We start from the raw sequence: 24097 nt of genomic DNA, 5'->3' as shown, positions 1-24097 counted from the left end.
TAGTGTGTGTGTGTGTGTGAGTGTGTGTGTAATAGAGTGTGTGATAGTGTGTGTGTGTGTGTGTGTGTGTGTGTGTGTGTAATAGTGTGTGATAGTGTGTGTGTGTGTGAGTGTGTGTGTGTAATAGAGTGAGTAATAGAGTGTGTGTGTGTGTAATAGAGTGTATGTGTGTGTGTGTGTGTGAGTGTGTGTGTGAGAAACATTTCCTTTAGTGTTGCTCTGATTGGTCTGAAAGTCTGAGTTTCACAAAACAAAATAACATTCATTTCCTGTCAGATCTTCATTCATGTCTCATTCTGACCCACTTACTGAAACCTAACTCCTCCTCCACTCCAATAAAATTCATGAAGCTCCATGACTAAACTTCAATATTTATCAGAATCCCACATGTCCAGTCACGTTCTAACAGTCCACCACTGTCCAGACAAATGAATTCACTGCTCACAAACACTCCCAAGATCTGTTACTGATCCCATCAACATCCTGCTTCATCACCCACCAACCAGTCCACTCCAAATTCCCCTAATACACACACTCACTGTGTTCATTTCACACAGATATCCAACTAATTAATCACACACACACACACACACTCAAGCAGCCAGATGTTGTGTAGAGCTGAGGGATATGACAAAAAAATAACAATACTTCAGGATGGATCACGATGTACAGGTGTATGTGTGTGTGTGTGTGTGTGTGTGTGTGTGCATTAACAGTTCCACTCTATTTAAAGACCAACAAGGACATGAATCCCTCACACACACACAGGATGGTGTACCCCACCATAAGGGAAGTGAGAAGGTATGAACAGGAAGGTGGTATGTTTCACAGCAGTTTATAAATATTTCATTAGAAACTAGTGAATCTAAATGAGGTCACTGGATTCCAGGAAGTCTGCAAAACCTTTCTGAAAAGTAACTGCCACCTTTAGAAACCGTAAGAAGTTGGGTGTCACATGTTAGGTGTTACACTGTAGCCTGTGTGCTCCAGTCTGCCTTTCAGAATAACCACCTACAGCAAGCAGTGAATACCAAACTGAGTCAGTGTGAAACCGGTTTCCAGTGTGTGTGTGTGTGTGTGTGTGTGTGTGTTAGACTTTCCATCCATCAATTAATTGGTTCTATTCCACTTCTCATTAAACACAAACACATATCGTAAGAGTGTAGGTGTTCTCTCCAATTTCACAGATTACACAAGATCAGTGAGCCAATAAACTTTATGGAGTTTACAACATTAAGGAATAAAGTCTGAAAATAAAACACACAGATTGAGTGATGATGCCATACTGAAGATTAAACCAATCAGCTAAGAATATAATATACTATAATCACACACTCTATAATCACACACTCTATAATCACACACTCTATAATCACACACACTCTATAATCACACACTCTATGATCATACACCCTATAATCACACACCCTATAATCACACACACTCTATAAACACACACTCTATAAACACACACTCTATAATCACACACTCTATAATCACACACTCTATAATCACACACACTCTATAATCACACACACTATAATCACACACACTATGATCACACACGAGGATCACACACAGTGTAATCACACACTCTACAATCACACACTCTACAATCACACACTAGGTTCACACATGAGAATCATACACTCTATAATCACACACACACTATAATCACACACACACTATGATCATACACCCTGTAATCACACACTAGGATCACACACTGTACAATCACATACACTCTATAATCACACACTTTATGATCACACACCCTATAATCACACACTCTATGATCACACATCCTATAATCACACATCCTATAATCACACATCCTATAATCACACACTCTATAATCACACACTCTATAATCACACACACACTATGATCATACACCCTGTAATCACACACTAGGATCACACACTATAATCACACACACTATAATCACACACTCTATGATCACACACTCTATGATCACACACTCTATGATCACACAGTCTATAATCACACAGTCTATAATCACACAGTCTATAATCACACAGTCTATAATCACACACCCTATAATCACACACCCTATAATCACACACACTCTATAATCACACACACTCTATAAACACACACACTCTATAAACACACACTCTATAATCACACACTCTATGATCATACACCCTATAATCACACACACCCTATAATCACACACACTCTATAATCACACACTCTATAAACACACACTCTATGATCATACACCCTATAATCACACACCCTATAATCACACACACTCTATAAACACACACTCTATAATCACACACTCTATAATCACACACTCTATAATCACACACTCTATAATCACACACTCTATAATCACACACTCTATAATCACACACACTCTATAATCACACACACTATAATCACACACACTATAATCACACACACTATGATCACACACGAGGATCACACACAGTGTAATCACACACTCTACAATCACACACTCTACAATCACACACTAGGTTCACACATGAGAATCATACACTCTATAATCACACACACACTATAATCACACACACACTATGATCATACACCCTGTAATCACACACTAGGATCACACACTGTACAATCACATACACTCTATAATCACACACTTTATGATCACACACCCTATAATCACACACTCTATGATCACACATCCTATAATCACACATCCTATAATCACACATCCTATAATCACACATCCTATAATCACACATCCTATAATCACACATCCTATAATCACACATCCTATAATCACACACTCTATAATCACACACTCTATAATCACACACACACTATGATCATACACCCTGTAATCACACACTAGGATCACACACTCTACAATCACACACACACTATAATCACACACACTATAATCACACACTCTATGATCACACACTCTATGATCACACACTCTATGATCACACACTCTATGATCACACAACCTATAATCACACAGTCTATAATCACACAGTCTATAATCACACAGTCAATAATCACACACCCTATAATCACACACCCTATAATCACACACACTATAATCACACACACTATAATCACACACTAGGAACACACACGAGGATCACACATGAGGATCACACACAGTGTAATCACACACTCTACAATCACACACTACAATCACACACTCTACAATCACACACTAGGTTCACACATGAGAATCATACACTCTATAATCACACACTCTATGATCACACATCCTATAATCACACATCCTATAATCACACATCCTATAATCACACACCCTATAATCACACACCCTATAATCACACACCCTATAATCACACACACTCTATAATCACACACACTCTATAATCACACACCCTATAATCACACACACTCTATAATCACACACACTCTATAATCACACACCCTATAATCACACACACTCTATAATCACACACACTCTATAATCACACACCCTATAATCACACACCCTATAATCACACACACTCTATAATCACACACAATATGATCATACACCCTATAATCACACACTCTATAATCACACATCCTATAATCACACACTATGATCTCACACTATAATCACACACTCTGTAATCACACACACTCTATAATCACACACTCTGTAATCACACACTCTGTAATCACACACACACACTCTATAATCACACAAACACTATAATCACACAAACACTATAATCACACACACGCTATAATCACACAGACACTATAATCACACACACGCTATAATCACACACTATAATCACACACTCTATAATCACACACACTAATCACACACACTAATCACACACACTATAATCACACACACTATAATCACACACACTATAATCACACACACTAATCACACACACTAATCACACACACTAATCACACACTCTGTAATCACACACTCTGTAATCACACACTCTGTAATCACACACTATAATCACACTCTGTAATCACACACACTATAATCACACACACTATAATCACACACTCTGTAATCACACACTCTGTAATCACACACACTATAATCACACACACTATAATCACACACTCTGTAATCACACACACTATAATCACACTCTGTAATCACACACACACTCTACAATCACACACAGCCTGTGTGCTCCAGTCTGCCTTTCAGAATAACCACCTACAGCAAGCAGTGAATACCCAACTGAGTCAGTGTGAAACCGGTTTCCAGTGTGTGTGTGTGTGTGTGTGTGTGTGTGTGTTAGACTTTCCATCCATCAATTAATTGGTTCTATTCCACTTCTCATTAAACACAAACACATATCGTAAGAGTGTAGGTGTTCTCTCCAATTTCACAGATTACACAAGATCAGTGAGCCAATAAACTTTATGGAGTTTACAACATTAAGGAATAAAGTCTGAAAATAAAACACACAGATTGAGTGATGATGCCATACTGAAGATTAAACCAATCAGCTAAGAATATAATATACTATAATCACACACTCTATAATCTCACACACTATGATCATACACCCTATAATCACACACACTATAAGGACACACTCTGTAATCACACACACACTATAATCACACACACTCTATAATCACACACACTATAATCACACACAAGGATCACAGACGAGGATCACACACTCTGTAATCACACACTATAATCACACACTATAATCACACACTATAATCACACACTCTGTAATCACAAACTGTAATCACACACTATAATCACACACTATAATCACACACTATAATCACACACTCTGTAATCACACACTATAATCACACACTATAATCACACACTATAATCACACACTATAATCACACACTATAATCACACACTAATCACACACTCTGTAATCACACACTATAATCACACACTATAATCACACACTCTGTAATCACACACTATAATCACACACTATAATCACACACTCTGTAATCGCACACTATAATCACACACTATAATCACACACTCTACGATCACACACTACGATCACACACTATAATCACACACTCTGTAATCACACACTCTGTAATCACACACTCTGTAATCACACACTCTGTAATCACACACTATAATCACACACTCTGTAATCACACACTATAATCACACACTCTGTAATCACACACTATAATCACACACTCTGTAATCACACACTATAATCACACACTCTGTAATCACACACTATAATCACACACTCTGTAATCACACACTATAATCACACACTATAATCACACACTATAATCACACACTCTACGATCACACACTATAATCACACACTCTACGATCACACTATAATCACACACTCTGTAATCACACACTCTGTAATCACACACTCTGTAATCACACACTCTACGATCACACACTATAATCACACACTATAATCACACACTATAATCACACACTCTGTAATCACACACTATAATCACACACTCTACGATCACACACTAGGATCACAGACGAGGATCATACACTCTGTAATCACACACACTCTATAATCACACACACCCTATAATCACACACTCTACAATCACACACACTCTACAATCACACACTATGATCACACACTAGGATCAGACATGAGGATCACACACACTATAATCACACACACTCTATAATCACACACTATGATAACACACTCTATAAGCACACACTGTAATTACACACACACTATAATCACATGCTATAATCACACACACTATAAACATACACTCTGTAATCACACACACTGTAATCACACACACTCTATAATCACACACTATAATCACACACTCAGTAATCACACACTCAGTAATCACACACTATAATCACACACTGTAATCACACACTATAATCACACACACTGTAATCACACACTGTAATCACACACTCTGTAATCACACACTCTGTAATCACACACTGTAATCACACACTCTGTAATCACACACTCTACGATCACACACTCTACGATCACACTCTGTAATCACACACTCTGTAATCACACACTCTGTAATCACACACTCTGTAATCACACACTCTGTAATCACACACTATAATCACACACTCTGTAATCACACACTGTAATCACACACTGTAATCACACACTCAGTAATCACACACTATAATCACACACTGTAATCACACACTATAATCACACACACTGTAATCACACACTGTAATCACACACTCTGTAATCACACACTCTGTAATCACACACTCTGTAATCACACACTCTGTAATCACACACTCTACGATCACACACTCTACGATCACACTCTGTAATCACACACTCTGTAATCACACACTCTGTAATCACACACTCTGTAATCACACACTCTGTAATCACACACTATAATCACACACTCTGTAATCACACACTGTAATCACACACTGTAATCACACACTCTGTAATCACACACTCTACGATCACACACTCTACGATCACACACTCTACGATCACACACTCTACGATCACACACTCTACGATCACACTCTGTAATCACACACTCTGTAATCACACACTCTGTAATCACACACTATAATCACACACTATAATCACACACTATAATCACACACTCTAATCACACACTATAATCACACACTATAATCACACACTATAATCACACACTGTAATCACACACTGTAATCACACCCTATAATCACACACTAGGATCACACACTAGGATCACACACGAGGATCACACACTCTGTAATCAAACACACACACCATAATCACACTCTATAATCACACACTCTAATCACACACACACTATAATCACACACACACACACACACACTCTATAATCACACACGCTATAATCACACACTCTTTAATCACACACTCTGTAATCACACACTCTGTAATCACACACTCTGTAATCACACACACTCTATAACCACACACACATGCTATAATCACACACACTATAATCACACAGTCTGTAATCACACACACTCTATAATTACACACACTATAATCACACACTCTGTAATCACACACACTAATCACACACTCTGTAATCACACACACTCTATAATCACACACTCTGTAATCACACACACTATAATTACACACACTATAATCACACACTCTATAATCACACACTCTATAATCACACACACTAATCACACACTCTATAATCACACACACTATAATCACACACAAGGATCACAGACGAGGATCACACACTCTGTAATCACACACTATAATCACACACTATAATCACACACTATAATCACACACTCTGTAATCACACACTGTAATCACACACTATAATCACACACTATAATCACACACTATAATCACACACTCTGTAATCACACACTATAATCACACACTATAATCACACACTATAATCACACACTATAATCACACACTATAATCACACACTAATCACACACTCTGTAATCACACACTATAATCACACACTATAATCACACACTCTGTAATCACACACTATAATCACACACTATAATCACACACTCTGTAATCGCACACTATAATCACACACTATAATCACACACTCTACGATCACACACTACGATCACACACTATAATCACACACTCTGTAATCACACACTCTGTAATCACACACTCTGTAATCACACACTCTGTAATCACACACTATAATCACACACTATAATCACACACTCTGTAATCGCACACTATAATCACACACTATAATCACACACTCTGTAATCGCACACTATAATCACACACTCTGTAATCACACACTCTGTAATCACACACTCTAATCACACACTATAATCACACACTCTGTAATCACACACTATAATCACACACTATAATCACACACTATAATCACACACTCTACGATCACACACTATAATCACACACTCTACGATCACACTATAATCACACACTCTGTAATCACACACTCTGTAATCACACACTCTGTAATCACACACTCTACGATCACACACTATAATCACACACTATAATCACACACTATAATCACACTCTGTAATCACACACTATAATCACACACTCTACGATCACACACTAGGATCACAGACGAGGATCATACACTCTGTAATCACACACACTCTATAATCACACACACCCTATAATCACACACTCTACAATCACACACACTCTACAATCACACACTATGATCACACACTAGGATCAGACATGAGGATCACACACACTATAATCACACACACTCTATAATCACACACTATGATAACACACTCTATAAGCACACACTGTAATTACACACACACTATAATCACATGCTATAATCACACACACTATAAACATACACTCTGTAATCACACACACTGTAATCACACACACTCTATAATCACACACTATAATCACACACTCAGTAATCACACACTCAGTAATCACACACTATAATCACACACTGTAATCACACACTATAATCACACACACTGTAATCACACACTATAATCACACACACTGTAATCACACACTATAATCACACACACTGTAATCACACACTATAATCACACACACTGTAATCACACACTGTAATCACACACTCTGTAATCACACACTCTGTAATCACACACTCTGTAATCACACACTCTGTAATCACACACTCTACGATCACACACTCTACGATCACACTCTGTAATCACACACTCTGTAATCACACACTCTGTAATCACACACTCTGTAATCACACACTATAATCACACACTCTGTAATCACACACTGTAATCACACACTATAATCACACACTCTGTAATCACACACTCTACGATCACACACTCTACGATCACACACTCTACGATCACACACTCTACGATCACACACTCTACGATCACACTCTGTAATCACACACTCTGTAATCACACACTCTGTAATCACACACTATAATCACACACTATAATCACACACTCTGTAATCACACACTCTAATCACACACTATAATCACACACTCTGTAATCACACACTCTACGATCACACACTCTACGATCACACACTCTACGATCACACTCTGTAATCACACACTCTGTAATCACACACTCTGTAATCACACACTCTGTAATCACACACTCTGTAATCACACACTCTACGATCACACACTATAATCACACACTATAATCACACACTCTACAATCACACACTAATCACACACTCTACGATCACACTATAATCACACACTATAATCACACACTATAATCACACACTATAATCACACACTATAATCACACACTATAATCACACACTCTACGATCACACACTATAATCACACACTCTACGATCACACACTATAATCACACACTCTGTAATCACACACTGTAATCACACACTATAATCACACACTCTACGATCACACACTAGGATCACAGACGAGGATCATACACTCTGTAATCACACACACCCTATAATCACACACTCTACAATCACACACTATGATCACACACTAGGATCAGACATGAGGATCACACACACTATAATCACACACACTCTATAATCACACACTATGATAACACACTCTATAAGCACACACTGTAATTACACACACACTATAATCACATGCTATAATCACACACACTATAAACATACACTCTGTAATCACACACACTGTAATCACACACACTCTATAATCACACACTATAATCACACACTATAATCACACACTGTAATCACACACTATAATCACACACACTGTAATCACACACTCTGTAATCACACACTCTGTAATCACACACTCTGTAATCACACACTCTGTAATCACACACTCTAATCACACACTATAATCACACACTCTGTAATCACACACTCTGTAATCACACACTCTACGATCACACACTATAATCACACACTATAATCACACACTATAATCACACACTATAATCACACACTATAATCACACACTCTGTAATCACACACTGTAATCACACACTCTGTAATCACACACTCTGTAATCACACACTCTACGATCACACACTCTACGATCACACACTCTACGATCACACACTCTACGATCACACTCTGTAATCACACACTCTACGATCACACTCTGTAATCACACACTCTGTAATCACACACTCTGTAATCACACACTCTAATCACACACTCTATGATCACACACTATAATCACACACTATAATCACACACTCTACAATCACACTATAATCACACACTATAATCACACACTATAATCACACACTATAGTCACACACTATAATCACACACTATAATCACACACTCTACGATCACACACTATAATCACACACTCTACGATCACACACTATAATCACACACTCTGTAATCACACACTGTAATCACACACTATAATCACACACTCTACGATCACACACTAGGATCACAGACGAGGATCATACACTCTGTAATCACACACACCCTATAATCACACACTCTACAATCACACACACTCTACAATCACACACTATGATCACACACTAGGATCAGACATGAGGATCACACACACTATAATCACACACACTCTATAATCACACACACACTATAATCACACACTCTATAAGCACACACTCTATAAGCACACACTCTGTAATTACACACACACTATAATCACATGCTATAATCACACACACTATAATCACACACTCAGTAATCACACACTATAATCACACACACACTATAATCACACACTATAATCACACACACACACTATAATCACACACTATAATCACAAACTCTAATCACTCACACACTATAATCACACACTATAATCACACACTATAATCACACACTCTATAATCACACACACACTATAATCACACACACACTATAATCACACACTCTATAATCACACACACTATAATCACACACACGCTACAATCACACACACTCTTTAATCACACACTATAATCACACACACACTATAATCACCTCTCGGACAACATCTCCAGGACACTGCGCACCCTCTGACTGGTAAGTCATACCTCAGATCACAATCACAATTATAATAGCTACTGTTCAACTCGCCAGACTAATACAAGTTCACACATAGCTCATCCTATAGAAACTGTGTCTGTTCCCCGATTAGTGAGATTAAAGGGTAAATTTGTTAATAACTCTCGAAATAATTTTATCACAATTAAACCTGACAAAGGCCAAATAGGTAAAGAAAAACAATTTCTTAAGTTTGGGCTTCTCAACATTAGATCCCTTGCACCAAAAGCACTTATTATTAATGAAATGATCTTAGATTATAGTTTCGACACACTCTGTCTTACTGAAACTGGCTTAGACCAAATGAATACATTGGCCTAAATGAGTCTACTCCATCAGGATATTCATATAAGCATGAGCCCCGTCAGACTGGTCGTGGTGGTGGTGTTGCAACGATCTATAATAATTCTCTTACCGTTACTCAGAAAACAGGACCCAGGTTTAACTCATTTGAAGTGCTTGTCCTTAATGTTGCACTCTCTGACATACATAAAAAATCCCTACTATATCTTGCTCTGGCCACCATGTATATACCCCCGGGGCCCTACACTGATTTTCTTAATGAGTTTGCACATTTACTCTCAGATCTTTTGATCAGTTTTGACAAAGTGTTAATTGTAGGAGACTTTAACATTCATGTAGACGATGCTAACGATGTGTTAGGACTCGCATTTATAGATTTACTAAATTCATTTGGGGTTAAACAAAATATTAATAGCTCAACTCATCATTTTAATCATACACTAGACTTAGTTACAGTGAGGGAAAAAATGATTTGATCCCCTGCTGATTTTGTACGTTTGCCCACTGACAAACAAATGATCAGTCTGTAATTTTAATGGTCGATGTATTCGAACAGTGAGAGACAGAATAACAACAAAAAAATCCAGAAAAACACATTTCAGAAAAGTTCTACATTGATTTGCATTTTAATGAGTGAAATAAGTATTTGATCCCCTATCAGTCAGAAAGATTTCTGGCTCCCAGGTGTCTTTTATACAGGTAAGGAGCTGAGATTACAGTAGGAGCACTCTCAGGGAGTGCTCTTAATCTCAGCTCGTTAACTGTATGACAGACGCCTGTCCACAGAAGGAAGCAACCAATCAGATTCCAAACTCTCCATCATGGCCAAGACCAAAGAGCTGTCCATGGATGTCATGGAAAAGACTGTAGACCTACACAAGGCTGGAATGAGCTACAAGACCATCGCCAAGCAGCTTGGTGAGAAGATGACAACAGTTGGTGTGATTATTCCCAAATGGAAGAAACACAAAAGGACTGTCAGTCTTCCTCGGTCTGGGGCTCCATGCAAGATCTCACCTCATGGAGTTTCAATGATCATGAGAACGGCGAGGAATCAGCCCAGAATTACACTGGAGGATTTTGTCAATGATCTCAAGGCAGCTGGGACCACAGTCACCAAGAAAACAATTGGTAACACTCTACGCCATGAAAGACTGAAATACAGTAGCACCCGCAACGTCCCCCTGCTAAAGAAAGCACATGTACAGGACCATCTGAAGTTTACCAGTGAACATCTGAATGATTCAGAGGAGAACTGGGTGAAAGTGTTGTGGTCCAATGAGACCAAAATCCAGCTCTTTGGCATCAACTCAACTCGCCGTGTTTGGAGGAGGAGGAATGCTGCCTATGACCCCAAGTACACCATCCCCAGGTGACAGGACAACTGCACCGCATCAAAGGGATGATGGACGGAGCCATGTACCATTAAATCTTGGATGAGAACCTCCTTCCCTCAGCCAGGGCATTGAAAATGGGTCGTGGATGGATATTCCAGCCTGACAACGACCCAAAACACACGGCCAAGGCAACAAAGGAGTGGTTCAAAAAGAAGCACATTAAGGTCCTGTAGTGGCCTAGCCAGTCTCCAGACCTTAATCCCATAGAAAATCTGTGGAGGGAGCTGAAGGGTCAGCCACCAAACCTTAATGAATTGGAGAGGATCTGCAAAGAGGAGTGGGCCCAAATTCCTTGAGATGTGAGATGTGTGCAAACCTGGTGGCCAACTACAAGAAATGTCTGACGTCTGTGATTGCCAACAAGGGTTTGGCACCAAGTACTAAGTCATGTTTTGCAAAGGGGTCAAATACTTATTTCACTCAATAAAATGCAAATCAATGTAGAACTTTTTTGAAATGGGTTTTTCTGGATTTTTTGGTTGTTATTCTGTTTCTCACTGTTCAGATAAACCTACCATTAAAATTACAGACTGATCATTTGTTTGTCAGTGGGCAAACATACAAAATCAGCAGGGGATCAAATCATTTTTTCCCTCACTGTATATCACATGGGACTGATGTTTCCGATGTAACTGTTCTATCTCAAAGCGATGACATCACAGACCATCACCTCTTAGTGTACACTCTACCTGTAGAACATATTAGACACGTCTCTCCACGTTATAAACTTGGTAGAACTATAACTCTGACCACTAAAGACAGATTTACAAACAATCTGCCAGATCTGTCTCAGCTTCTTACTAGACCCCTAAATGCAGATGATCTAGATGAAGTAACCAACAGCATAGGCACTATTTTCACTAGCACACTAGACACTGTTGCCCCCATCCAACTAAAAAAGGTCAGAGATAAAACACCTGCACCATGGTACAATAGTCATACTCACGCCCTCAAGAGAGCAACCCGTAACCTCGAGTGGAGAAAAAACAAATTACAAGTTTTTAGAATTGCGTTTAAAGACAGTCTGGCCAACTATAGACAGGCTCTAAAAGCTGAGCTAGGGCTGAGAATCTGAGCAATCTGATTGAAATAAACCAGAACAATCCCAGATTCTTATTTAGTACAGTGGCTAGACTAACAAAGCATCAGATTTCTGGAGAGAGTATTTCAGCACAGTTTAGTAGTGAGGACTTTATGAATTTCTTCACTAAAAAAATTGATAGTATCAGGAACAAAATATTCGATGTTCAACCTTTGACAGCATCCGGTGATCTAGACCAGCCTATAGCTCCACACTTAAAGCTAGAATGCTTTACGAGCATAGGGCAGGAAGAGCTAGTTAAACTTATCACCCTGGCCAATATCCTTGAAGAAATTCAGTCAGGATTTAGGCCCCATCATAGTACAGAAACTGCACTAGTTAAACTCACAAGTGACTTGCTTTTAGCTTCGGACCAAGGCTGCATCTCGATTTTAGTCCTGCTTGATCTTAGTGCTGCATTCCACACTATAGATCATAACATTCTCGTAGATCGCTTACAAAATCACACAGGTATGCAGGGACAGGCATTAAAATGGTTTAGACCCTACCTGTCTGATCCATACCACTTTGTAGATTTAAATGGAGAACTGTCCAGTGTAGTGCCAGTGAAATACGGGGTCCCACAAGGGTCAGTTTTAGGACCTCTGCTTTTCTCGGTATACATGCTTCCATTGGGTAACATCATTAGAAGGCATGGGATTAGTTTCCATTGTTATGCCGATGATACCCAGTTATATATCTCATCAAAACCAGATGAAATATCTAAATTGTCTAGACTAACTGAGTGTGTTAAAGATATTAAAGATTGGATGACCGATAATTTTCTATTACTAAATTCTGACAGAGATATTACTTAATGACCCAAAAACCAGTACACAGAAGCTCTCGCAATTCAGCTTGCACCTAGAAGGATGTACTGTTACTACTAGCTCAACAGTGGAAGACCTGGGTGTAATATTAGACAGCAACTTATCCTTTGAAAATCATATTTCCAATATCACAAAAACAGCCTTCTTCCATCTTAGAAATATTGCCAAGCTTAGGAACATTTTAGCTGTATCTGATGCAGAAAAGCTAGTTCATGCATTCCTGACCTCCAGACTGGACTATTGTAATGCATTACTAGGTGTTTGTCCTGCATCTTCAATAAACAAGCTACAGTTAGTCCAGAATGCAGCCGCCAGAGTTCTTACCAGATCAAGAAAATATGATCATATAACCCCAATATTATCATCCCTGCACTGGCTACCTGTGAAGTTTAGAATTGACTATAAATTAGCACTAATTACGTTCAAGGCTCTAAATGGTTTAGCTCCCACGTATCTAGCCAGTCTTCTAACACGTTACTCAGACACAGTCTCCCAGTTTAAACATAGACTTAAGACTTATCTCTTTAGCCTGGCATACATCTAACACTTCCCATAACCTTGTACTCCAGTACATCTGATTAAATGCACATTATCATCTAGTGCTGTTAATATTATGAACAGCAGCTACGCTAATGCTGTTCCATTGTTTCCCTTCTTCTACCCATCCCGAGGCATACAGAGACTGTGCCGGCTCCAGTGGCATCCGGAGATGGACCAGCTCCAGCCAGGTTCTGCTTGTGAGGATTGGGATATTCAAGCAGCGCTGTGGACAATAACCTCCTTATTGATTTACATAACACTATACACATGCTGTATCTGCATCACACAATTGTCACCCAAATGAGGATGGGTTCCCTTTTGAGTCTGGTTCCTCTCAAGGTTTCTTCCTCTTACCATCTAAGGGAGTTTTTCCTTGCCACAGTCGCCTCAGTCACCTCAGGCTTGCTCACTTGGGATAACATCTAGGACTGTCTGTCTGTCTGTCTGTTTATATGTTTGTTGTTTTCTTATGTTGTTTCTCATGTAAATCTGCTTTGAGACAATGCTCTTTGTTAAAAGCGCTATACAAATAAAATTGAATTGAACTGAACTATAATCACACACTAATGATCACACTCACTATAATCACACTCACTATAATCACACTCACTATAATCACACTCACTATAATCACACACTCACTATAATCACACACACTCTATAATCACACACACTCTATAATCACACTCACTATAATCACACTCACTATATTCACACTCACTATAATCACACACACTCTATAATCACACTCACTATATTCACACTCACTATAATCACACACACTCTATAATCACACTCACTATATTCACACTCACTATAATCACACTCACAATTGTCACCCAAAAGAGGATGGGTTCCCTTTTGAGTCTGGTTCCTCTCAAGGTTTCTTCCTCTTACCATCTAAGGGAGTTTTTCCTTGCCACAGTCGCCTCAGTCACCTCAGGCTTGCTCACTTGGGATAACATCTAGGACTGTCTGTCTTTTTGTCTGTTTATATGTTTGTTGTTTTCTTATGTTGTTTCTCATGTAAATCTGCTTTGAGACAATGCTCTTTGTTAAAAGCGCTATACAAATAAAATTGAATTGAACTGAACTATAATCACACACTATGATCACACTCACTATAATCACACTCACTATAATCACACTCACTATAATCACACACACTATAATCACACACACTATAATCACACACACTCTATAATCACACTCACTATAATCACACTCACTATAATCACACACACTCTATAATCACACTCACTATAATCACACTCACTATAATCACACTCACTATAATCACACTCACTATAATCACACTCACTATATTCACACTCACTATATTCACACTCAATATAATCACACTCACTATATTCACACTCACTATAATCACACTCACTATAATCACACTCACTATAATCACACTCTATAATCACACTCACTATAATCACACTCACTATAATCACACTCACTATATTCACACTCACTATATTCACACTCAATATAATCACACTCACTATAATCACACACACTCTATAATCACACTCACTATAATCACACACACTCTATAATCACACACACACTATAATCACACTCACTATAATCACACACACTCTATAATCACACTCACTATAATCACACACACTATAATCACACTCACTATAATCACACTCACTATAATCACACACACTCTATAATCACACTCACTATAATCACACACACTCTATAATCACACTCTCTATAATCACACTCACTATAATCACACACACTCTATAATCACACTCACTATAATCACACACACTCTATAATCACACTCACTATAATCACACTCACTATAATCACACTCACTCTATAATCACACACTATAATCACACTCACTATATTCACACTCACTATAATCACACACACTATAATCACACTCTCTATAATCACACTCACTATAATCACACACACTCTATAATCTCACACACTCTATAATCACACTCACTATAATCACACACACTCTATAATCACACTCACTATAATCACACACACTCTAATCACACTCACTATAATCACACTCACTATAATCACACTCACTCTATAATCACACACTATAATCACACTCACTATATTCACACTCACTATAATCACACTCACTATAATCACACACACTCTATAATCACACTCACTATAATCACACTCACTATAATCACACTCACTATAATCACACTCACTCTATAATCACACACTATAATCACACTCACTATATTCACACTCACTATAATCACACACACTATAATCACACTCTCTATAATCACACTCTCTATAATCACACACACTCTATAATCACACACACTCTATAATCACACTCACTATAATCACACACACTCTATAATCACACTCACTATAATCACACTCACTCTATAATCACACACTATAATCACACTCACTATATTCACACTCACTATAATCACACACACTCTATAATCACACTCACTATAATCACACTCACTATAATCACACACACTCTATAATCACACACTATAATCACACTCACTATAATCACACACTCTATAATCACACTCACTATAATCACACTCACTATAATCACACTCACTCTATAATCACACACTATAATCACACTCACTATATTCACACTCACTATAATCACACACACTATAATCACACACACACTATAATCACACACACTATAATCACACACACTATAATCACACTCACTATAATCACACTCACTATAATCACACTCACTCTATAATCACACTCACTATATTCACACTCACTATAATCACACTCACTATAATCACACACTCTATAATCACACTCTCTATAATCACACTCACTATAATCACACACACTCTATAATCACACTCACTATAATCACACTCACTATAATCACACTCACTATAATCACACACACTATAATCACACACACTCTATAATCACACTCACTATAATCACACACTCACTATAATCACACTCACTATAATCACACTCACTATAATCACACTCACTATAATCACACACACTCTAATCACACTCACTCTAATCACACTCACTCTAATCACACTCACTCTATAATCACACACACTATAATCACACACACTATAATCACACTCTCTATAATCACACACTCTATAATCACACTCACTATAATCACACTCACTATAATCACACTCACTATAATCACACTCACTATAATCACACACACACTCTATAATCACACTCACTATAATCACACTCACTATAATCACACTCACTATAATCACACACACACTCTATAATCACACTCACTATAATCACACTCACTATAATCACACTCACTATAATCACACACACACTCTATAATCACACTCACTATAATCACACACACTCTATAATCACACACTATAATCACACACTCTATAATCACACACTCACTATAATCACACACTCTATAATCACACACTAATCACACACTCTATAATCACACACTCTATAATCACACACTCTATAATCACACTCACTATAATCACACACACTCTATAATCACACACTATAATCACACACTCTATAATCACACACTCACTATAATCACACACTCTATAATCACACACTATAATCACACACTCTATAATCACACACTCTATAATCACACTCACTATAATCACACACTATAATCACACACTCACTATAATCACACACTCACTATAATCACACACTCACTATAATCACACACTCACTATAATCACACTCACTATAATCACACTCACTATAATCACACTCTCTATAATCACACTCTCTATAATCACACTCTCTATAATCACACTCTCTATAATCACACTCACTATAATCACACTCTCTATAATCACACTCTCTATAATCACACTCACTATAATCACACTCACTATAATCACACTCTCTATAATCACACTCTCTATAATCACACTCTCTATAATCACACTCACTATAATCACACTCTATAATCACACTCACTATAATCACACTCTCTATAATCACACTCTCTATAATCACACTCACTATAATCACACTCACTATAATCACACACACTCTATAATCACACTCACTATATTCACACTCACTATAATCACACACACTCTATAATCACACACTCTATAATCACACACTCTATAATCACACACTCACTATAAATCACACACACACATTCATTTCTTCTTTACTTTCAGCACAAACACATTCCTGATGTAAAAAATTAATGTCAGCTGGAATAAAGACCTAAAAAATGTCCTAAAAAATTAAAATATTCTTTTTTAAAACAACCACACATTCCGCTCAGAGAGAGACAGACAGATGGAGACAGGCAGAGAGAGAGAGAGAGAGAGATACATTATTTTCTGGCATGTCCTTTACAGACGTGGCATCAGAGACATCAGAAATTAATTAGATTATAAAGGCAAACACACAACGCGTTACACACTGCTACACAAAACTACACACTCTCCTACAGAATGTTAACACACTCCTACATAACCATACACACTACACTACACACTCCTACACAACCATACACACTACACTACACACTCCTACATAACAATACACACTACACTACACACTCCTACATAACAATACACACTACACTACACACTCCTACATAACAATACACACTACACTACACACTCCTACATAACCATACACACTACACTACACACTCCTACATAACAATACACACTACACACTCCTACATAACAATACACACTACACTACACACTCCTACATAACAATACACACTACACACTCCTACACAACAATACACACTACACTACACACTCCTACACAACCATACACACTACACTACACACTCCTACATAACCATACACACTACACTACACACTCCTACATAACAATACACACTACACTACACACTCCTACACAACCATACACACTACACTACACACTCCTACACAACAATACACACTACACTACACACTCCTACACAACCATACACACTACACTACACACTCCTACATAACCATACACACTACACTACACACTCCTACATAACCATACACACTACACTACACACTCCTACACAACCATACACACTACACTACACACTCCTACATAACAATACACACTACACTACACACTCCTACATAACAATACACACTACACTACACACTCCTACACAACCATACACACTACACTACACACTCCTACACAACCATACACACTACACTACACACTCCTACACAACCATACACACTACACTACACACTCCTACACAACCATACACACTACACTACACACTCCTACACAACCATACACACTACACTACACACTCCTACACAACCATACACACTACACTACACACTCCTACACAACCATACACACTACACTACACACTCCTACACAACCATACACACTACACTACACACTCCTACACAACCATACACACTACACTACACACTCCTACACAACCATACACACTACACTACACACTCCTACACAACCATACACACTACACTACACACTCCTACATAACAATACACACTACACTACACACTCCTACACAACAATACACACTACACTACACACTCCTACACAACCATACACACTACACTACACACTCCTACACAACCATACACACTACACTACACACTCCTACACAACAATACACACTACACTACACACTCCTACACAACCATACACACTACACTACACACTCCTACACAACCATACACACTACACTACACACTCCTACACAACCATACACACTACACTACACACTCCTACATAACAATACACACTACACTACACACTCCTACATAACAATACACACTACACTACACACTCCTACACAACCATACACACTACACTACACACTCCTACACAACCATACACACTACACTACACACTCCTACATAACAATACACACTACACTACACACTCCTACATAACAATACACACTACACTACACACTCCTACATAACCATACACACTACACTACACACTCCTACATAACCATACACACTACACTACACACTCCTACACAACCATACACACTACACTACACACTCCTACACAACCATACACACTACACTACACACTCCTACATAACAATACACACTACACTACACACTCCTACACAACAATACACACTACACTACACACTCCTACATAACCATACACACTACACTACACACTCCTACATAACAATACACACTACACTACACACTCCTACACAACAATACACACTACACTACACACTCCTACATAACCATACACACTACACTACACACTCCTACACAACCATACACACTACACTACACACTCCTACACAACCATACACACTACACACTCCTACATAACAATACACACTACACACTCCTACATAACAATACACACTACACTACACACTCCTACACAACCATACACACTACACACTCCTACATAACAATACACACTACACACTCCTACATAACAATACACACTACACTACACACTCCTACATAACCATACACACTACACACTCCTACATAACCATACACACTACACACTCCTACACAACCATACACACTACACACTCCTACACAACCATACACACTACACACTCCTACATAACAATACACACTACACTACACACTCCTACACAACCATACACACTACACTACACACTCCTACACAACCATACACACTACACACTCCTACATAACAATACACACTACACTACACACTCCTACATAACAATACACACTACACACTCCTACATAACAATACACACTACACTACACACTCCTACACAACCATACACACTACACACTCCTACATAACAATACACACTACACTACACACTCCTACACAACCATACACACTACACACTCCTACATAACAATACACACTACACTACACACTCCTACATAACCATACACACTACACTACACACTCCTACACAACCATACACACTACACACTCCTACATAACAATACACACTACACTACACACTCCTACATAACCATACACACTACACTACACACTCCTACATAACAATACACACTACACACTCCTACATAACAATACACACTACACTACACACTCCTACACAACCATACACACTACACACTCCTACATAACAATACACACTACACTACACACTCCTACACAACCATACACACTACACACTCCTACATAACAATACACACTACACTACACACTCCTACATAACAATACACACTACACACTCCTACATAACAATACACACTACACTACACACTCCTACACAACCATACACACTACACACTCCTACATAACAATACACACTACACACTCCTACATAACCATACACACTACACTACACACTCCTACACAACCATACACACTACACACTCCTACACAACCATACACACTACACTACACACTCCTACATAACCATACACACTACACTACACACTCCTACACAACCATACACACTACACTACACACTCCTACATAACCATACACACTACACTACACACTCCTACATAACAATACACACTACACTACACACTCCTACACAACCATACACACTACACTACACACTCCTACACAACCATACACACTACACACTCCTACACAACCATACACACTACACTACACACTCCTACACAACCATACACACTACACACTCCTACACAACCATACACACTACACTACACACTCCTACACAACGTTATACACCCACACAGACAAGCAGACAGACAGAAGGATAGACAATCACATCCATACAGAGAAGAATGGACAGACAGACAAATATATTCACACAGAGAAGCATAGAGACACACAGACACATCAGCACTAAGAAGCAGACAAACAGATGAACTGACTGAGAGAGGGAAAGACAGGTAAACTGAAATCTACCAGAGAGAAGCAGACAGACAGACAGACAAATAGATAGATAGACAGACAGATAGATAGACATATCCACACAGAGAAGACGACAGACAGACTGTCTGAGAGAGAGAGAGAGAGAGAGAGAGAGAGGTAATCGAACTAAGAGAAAGAGACAGACAGACACAGACAGACAGGTAATCAGATTAAGAGAGAGAGAGAGAGAGAGAGAGACAGACAGACAGACGGATGAAGTATTTTGCTTTTGCACAGCTGGACTCTTACATCAACACCTACATCACACACACACACACACAGAGATCAGACCCTCGATGTGTTTTGCTACATTACTATATTCCAGTAAGACAACACAGTCCAGATGTGATGGCACGCGCTCTTCTCTCCCTCTCTCTCTCTCTCTCTCTCTCTCTCTCTCACACACACACACACAAACACACACACACACACACATACAAACAATGATACACAGTCATCATGTGAAAATTAGAATTTCTTTTAAATTAAAATTATTACCTTCTAAAGTTTCGTCGCTTTCATTCTGCCGCTTAATCCTTAATCTCTCAATCTGTGAACACTGCACCGAGCGCACTGACTTTCTCTACGTCCCTCACTCTCTGTCACACACACACACACACACACACACACACACACACACGAAGAGAGAGAGAGAGAGAGAGAGAGAGAGAGACGGGAATCGGCGCAGCAGCTGTCTAATCGTTGACACTATGAGTGACAGGTCTGTGAACCAATCAGAATGGCCGATGGGCGGGGCTTCAGGAGGAGCATCCAGCAAATGACGTACTTTCAGTAAGGAAAATATCTAACATTAATAATAATAATAATAATAATAATAACAACAATAATAATTATAATTATAATAATTATAATAACAACAACAACAACAATCATCATCATCATCATAATAATAATAATAATAATAAATGTCTGTTTTTGGTTTCTATTGTTAAAAGAGTTGATCTTTTAAACATGAAATAAGAAGCTCTTCTCATGTGCCTTCTCGTGTTAAAGGAAAGGTTTCAGTGCACAATGATGGTTCTTAGTTCCCTAAAGAACCAGAGGCTGAGCCATATCACCACACTGTCAAACACAGCAGCACGTGGTTGTGTGGAAAATAACAAAAAGAAATATAATAAATGTCTTGCTTTTGCTTTTTAACTCTGT

At 38.4% G+C, this 24097-nt stretch overlaps 1 protein-coding gene across 3 annotated transcripts in view; it reads right to left on the bottom strand.

The window, feature by feature from the left end:
- fynb (FYN proto-oncogene, Src family tyrosine kinase b) overlaps positions 1 to 23588 on the bottom strand; it is a 45947-nt gene extending 22359 nt beyond the window's left edge. For all 3 annotated transcript variants that reach the window (XM_058391939.1, XM_058391936.1, XM_058391938.1), the window contains exon 1: positions 23429 to 23588. The gene's annotated coding sequence lies outside the window, so the exon portion shown is untranslated. The remainder of the gene's footprint in view (positions 1 to 23428) is intronic.
- Between the last annotated feature and the right edge of the window lie 509 nt (positions 23589 to 24097).

The sequence above is a fragment of the Hemibagrus wyckioides genome, linkage group LG06, assembly GCF_019097595.1.
Source record: "Hemibagrus wyckioides isolate EC202008001 linkage group LG06, SWU_Hwy_1.0, whole genome shotgun sequence".
NCBI classification, from domain to species: domain Eukaryota; kingdom Metazoa; phylum Chordata; class Actinopteri; order Siluriformes; family Bagridae; genus Hemibagrus; species Hemibagrus wyckioides.
This window is presented reverse-complemented; position numbering and strand designations above follow the sequence as displayed.